Source organism: Bufo bufo, chromosome 8 (genome assembly GCF_905171765.1).
Source record: "Bufo bufo chromosome 8, aBufBuf1.1, whole genome shotgun sequence".
Lineage (NCBI taxonomy): Eukaryota > Metazoa > Chordata > Amphibia > Anura > Bufonidae > Bufo > Bufo bufo.
In genome coordinates, this window is record NC_053396.1 from 230537716 (window position 1) to 230543715 (window position 6000).

Genomic DNA, 6000 nt, shown 5'->3' on the forward strand with positions numbered 1-6000 from the left:
GATTCATGAAATTGGCTATGAAAATGAAAAATTTACATTTTTTGCAGAAAAAGTTGCTTTACACCCGTATTTTTCACTTTCACAAGGGGTATCAGGACAAAGTGTAGCCCACATTTTGTTACCCATTTCCCCTTGAATACGCCAACACCCAATATGTGCTCAAAAACTGATGTATTGGCGCACAACAAGCTTCAGAGTGGAAGGAGCGCCATATGGCGTTAGGAGAGAGGATTTAGCTGGAATGGTAATTGGGAGCTATGTCGCATATGAAGACACCCTGAGGTGGCCCTACAGTGGAAAACCTCCAAAAAGCGACCCCATTCCGGAAACTACACCCCTCAAGGAATATTTCAAGGTGTGTAGTGAGCACTTTGACCCATCGGGCGTTTCACAGAATTAGGAAACGCTTGGCTGTGAAAATGAAAAGTTTAAATTTTTTCCAGAAAAAGTTGCTTTACACCCACATTTTTCACTTTCACAAGGGATAACAGGACAAAATGCACCCCACATTTTGTTCCCTATTTCCCCTCGAGTACACCAACACTGATGTATGGGCGCATGGCAGGGTTCTAGAGTCAAACAGCTAAATATGGATTTTGCTGACCTGAATTGGCAGACATGGATTTTAGCCTCCATGTCGCATTAAATAAATCTCTGAGGTCCCCAGAAATGAAAAACCCCAACAAGTGACCCCATTTCGGAAAGAGCACCCCCGTAGGAACATTTTAAGTGGTGGAAAGGGTACTTTTTAGCAAACAGGCATTTCAAAGCACATACAGTCAGGTCCATAAATATTGGGACATGGACACAATTCTAACATTTTTGGCTCTATACACCACCACAATGGATTTGAAATGAAACGGACAAGATGTGCTTTACCTGCAGACTGTCAGCTGTAATCTGAGGGGATTTACATCCAAATCAGGTGAACGGTGCAGGAATTACAGCAGTTTCCATATGTGCCTCCCACTTGTTAAGGGACCAGAAGTAATAGGACAGAATAATAATCATAAATCAAACTTTCACTTTTTAATACTTGGTTGCAAATCCTTTGCAGCCAATTACAGCCTGAAGTCTGGAACACATAGACATCCCCAGACGCTGGTCTCATCCCTGGTGATGCTCGGCCAGGCCTCTACTGCAACTGCCTTCAGTTCCTGCTTGTTCTTGGGGCATTTTCCCTTCAGTTTTGTCTTCAGCAAGTGAAATGCTCAATCGGATTCAGGTCCGGGGATTGACTCGGCCATTGCAGAACATTCCACTTCTTTCCCTTAGAAAACTCTCTGGTTGCTTTTGCAGTATGCTTTGGGTCATTGTCCATCTGCACTGTGAAGCGCCGTCCAATGAGTTCTGAAGCGTTTGGCTGAATATGAGCAGATAATATTGCCCGAAACACTTCAGAATTCATCCTGCTGCTTTTGTCAGCAGTCACATCATCAATAAATACAAGAGAAGCAGCTCCATTGGCAGCCATACATGCCCACGCCATGACACTACCACCACCATGCTTCACTGATGTGGTGGTATGCTTAGGATCATGAGCAGCTCCTTTCCTTCTCCATACTCTTCTCTTCCCATCACTCTGGTACAAGTTGATCTTGGTCTCATCGGTCCATAGGATGTTGTTCCAGAACTGTGAAGGCTTTTTTAGATGTCGTTTGGCAAACTCTAATCTGGCCTTCCTGTTTTTGAGGTTCACCAATGGTTTACATCTTGTGGTGAACCCTCTGTATTCACTCCGGTGAAGTCTTCTCCTGATTGTTGACTTTGACACACATACACCTACCTCCTGGAGAGTGGTCTTGATCTGGCCAACTGTTGTGAAGGGTGTTTTCTTCACCAGAGAAAGAATTCTTTGGTCATCCACCACAGTTGTTTTCCGTGGTCTTCCGGGTCTTTTGGTGTTGCTGAGCTCACCGGTGCGTTCCTTCTTTATAAGAATGTTCCAAACAGTTGTTTTGGCCGCGCCTAAGGTTTTTGCTTTCTCTCTGATGGGTTTGTGGTGTTTTTCAGCCTAATGATGGCTTCACTGATAGTGACGGCTCTTTGGATCTCATCTTGAGAGTTGACGCAACAGATTCCAAATGCAGATAGCAGACTGGAAATGACCTCTGGACCTTGTATCTGCTCCTTGTAATTGGGATAATGAGGGAATAACACACACCGGGCCATGGAACAGCCGAGAAGACAATTGTCCCATTACTTTTGGTCCCTTAACAAGTGGGAGGCACATATGCAAACTGCTGTAATTCCTGCACCGTTCACCTGATTTGGATGTAAATCCCCTCAGATTACAGCTGACAGTCTGCAGGTAAAGCACATCTTGTCCGTTTCATATCAAATCCATGGTGGTGGTGAATAGAGCCAAAAATGTTACAATTGTGTCCATGTCCTAAAATATATGGACCTGACTGTATTTGTGAAAAAAATTAAAATTACTACCCCAATTATATTTTTTTTCACAAGGGGTTAAAGGAGAAAATGCACCCCAGGTTGTGTTCCCCATTTTCTTCCCATTCAGGAAACACCCCATATGTGCTTGTAGCCAGCTGTATGGGCGCACAGCAGGCAAATTGCAAAATATGAATTGGCGGACATGGATTTTAACTGCCATGTCACCTTAAATGAAAAACCCCAACTAGTGACCCCATTTTAGAAAGAGAACCCCCGTATGAACATTTTAAGGGGTGGAAAGGGCACTTTTGACCTAACAGTTGTCTCACAGAAAAGAATATGGAGTGTTTGTTGGAAAGTGGACATGTAAGGGACGTGGACTAAATCGGAGATATAACGTGTAAATATTACAGGGAGCATAAAGGATGGAATTAAATTAATACTCCATGGATGAGCGGTAGATTCTGCGGCCCTCCTGCATGCACAGCCCAGGGTTTTCAGGGCAGGTTTTGCAGTGGTAAATGGTGTCTTTCCTTATCCATCTTTTGAGACACACCCTGCATCTTTTTTGGGCCCTTCCCTTCCTTGCTGTCTGGGGGACTTGACCTGGAAAATGTTGCCCTGGTACCACACAGGCACCATGACTCCCTGATATACTGGGACCCTCCCTGGCCTGGGTTTGAAAAATTAGGGCCTCGATAACCACCTCTTGGAACAGAAGGAAAGTTCCTGTGTGGCCTGAAGATTGAAATAGCGCGTGCACATTGCCATCTGTACGGCCAGCTTTTTGTACCACACTTTTGTTTTTCGTGTGGCACTGTAGGGCTTCAGAAGTTGATCTGCAAGATCCACCCCTCCCATGTGCCTGTTGTAGTCCAGGATGCAAACTGGTTTGGAGATTGTGGTTGTGGTCCCTCGTACAGGGGCAGGGGAGCTGGCGTTAGTGAATGGTGGTCAGTACAAGAACGTTCCTCTTCATGGAGGATAGCCCTGCTTTCACCCATTCTCAGTGGTTGCCCTACCAGGGATCTAGGGAGGCCTCTGTGATTTTTGCACACTGTGCCGCACACCCCAGTACCTCCAGCAGTTAGGGACCTGAATAGGGGTATGCTGGTATAATAGTTATCCACATAGAGGTGGTGACCCCGACCCAGCAGTGGGTGCAGTAATTCCCACACAATCTTCCCACTAACTCCTAGGATGGGGGGGCATGCTGGGGGATCTATCCGGGAATCTTACCCTTCGTAAACGCGGAACTTCTGGGTGTACCCGGAGCTACTCTCACAGAGTTTGTACATCTTTATGCCATACCTCGCCTCTTTGTTAGGCAGGTACTGGCGGGATCTAATCCTCCCTTTGAACAATAATGGGGACTCATCTAAACGGACATTTTTCTCTGGGTTGTTCACCTCAGCACTTGTTGCTGAAGTGGTCAAGGATGGGCCTAACCTTGAACAGACAGTCCAATGTTGGTTTGTTTTGCGGTGGGCGCTGTGCATTGTCGTTATACTGTAGGAATTTCTGAATTTACTCAAATCACTTCCGGGTCATGGTCTGACTGTAAACTGGAGTCTGGTAGAAAATGTCCGAACTCCAATATTGTCTGACTTTTTTTTTTCTTTTTTTACTACGTCCTTATTCAGCACAAGTCCCCAAAACGTAATCTCTGCTGCATCTACTGGGGTCGAACCTAGGGGTCTAGCGTATGGCGAAGTAGGGTTCTGGGAAATAAATTGTTGGGTGTATAAATTGGTTTGGGCCACCATTAAATTTACAAAATCTTCAGAGAAAAAGAATTTAAAAAAATCTAGCTCAGTGAAGCGCGCACAGTCGATCTGTATTCCGGGGCTGCCCACAAACTCAGGAATCTGGGGCTGATAATCGTCAGGAGGTGGGGTCCATGTGGGCTCACTCTGGGGGCTGCCTCCTCTGCTATCCTGGGGCGTCTTCTAGAGGGTCCCTCGTCAGCGGATGATGAGGGGGTAGAGGAGTAAAGGAAAGTGGCATCCTCTTCTCCCTCACTGGCGGACTCCATATCAGAGGCAAGCATGGTGTGTGCCTCTTCAGCGAAGTATACTCGTCGGGAAGGACCGGCCATTTTTATTGGGGTGTGATGTGTGAAACGTGTAAACCTTTATTTAGTGTGGGGGGTGTATGTAGTGTTTTCACATGTGAAGGGGCTTGTAATAAATTTGAAATATAGAGAAAAGGAGTAGAGAAAAAAAGTTGTAAAAAAAGGGGGACGGGAAGGGACCGGGGCGAAGGGTGGTTTAGGGATCTGGAACAGCTGCAAATGAAAGAAAAATATCTGTGCAGCTATCCCAGATGTTGTACTTCTTTCTTCTTCTTTTCATCAGGAAAGGGGTTAAATCGCTGTGGTGTTCACCACAAGTCCCAGCAAGCCAACAAGCAGCAGACGAACCTCTCTGCACGCAGTCACCAGCTAGAATGGCTGCCTGCAGGGAGGTTCTGTCTCCCTGTGCAGCTATAGCGCTGCCATTGGCTGGAGCGTTGTTCCAGCCAACAGCAGTGCTGGCAGGGGACCCAAAACACTGGTGTCCCCTGCCTGACCTAGGGGGAGACAGGGTCTGACTTGTTCAGCACCGGTCCCCTCCAGATGACACCCTCCGCCCCCACCTGCAGCTCCGTATCGCAGCCGGAACTGCAATGCGCAAGTGAGGGAATCCGGCCAATAGCAGCGATCGGGGCTGAACGCACCATGCTACCCTTACCTGGCATGGCTGCCTGCCGGTAAGAGCAGGTATGGTGCCGCGATTCCCCCCGATCCTTCCCCAGAGCCCCCCCCACACCTCGTGACGTACATGTACGTCACTGGTCCTTAAGTCACGTCCAGTTATGATGTACATGTATGTCATGGGTCCTTAAGGAGTTAATCCCAGCATATACTACTATTATAATCAGCACTACTTGCAGTATTGTTTGTCTGCCACCAGGACCGTCCACCCGCCCTGCTATGGGGAGAGGGACCGCAGGGGGGTTATACTTCTCATCATCAGGCCCTGGTCTTCTTTGTGAGACAAACTGCCAACAAGACATATCAATAAGTCCTTTAAGAGTCAAAGGGATTGTCAGATAAGGCAGAGTTCCTGAACGCACTGTGAGTACAGATCCAACAGTCCTTCATTTTACTACCAGTGTCATGGAGTCCTGTAAACAGCCCCTGGTGGTGTCGGATAAGTGCCGTGTCCCAGTTATCCTGCAGTTCTTGGTGCGGGGCCGTTGTCCCAGGATTAAGGCTAAGGGCAAACACTGGCCAGGGCCGCTGAGTTTCCTGCATGGCTTTCTGGATTGTTAATTTGAGCGTGCCATTTAGGCGCTCGACGCGGCCGCTGCTTTGGGGATGGTATGCTGTATGGAAAGCCTGGGTGACCCCTAAAGCCTGCATCACTTCCCTCATTACTTCTCCTGTGAAGTGGGAACCCCTGTCTGATTCAGTATCTTCAGGGACACCATACCTGCACACCAGCTCGCTGAGCAGCTTCTTTGCCGTGTTCTTTGTCTTTGCTACTGGGAAGGCTTCCGGCCACCCTGAAAAGAGAAGAGATCAACACCCACGAGGACAAATCCCTATCCTCCTACCTCAGG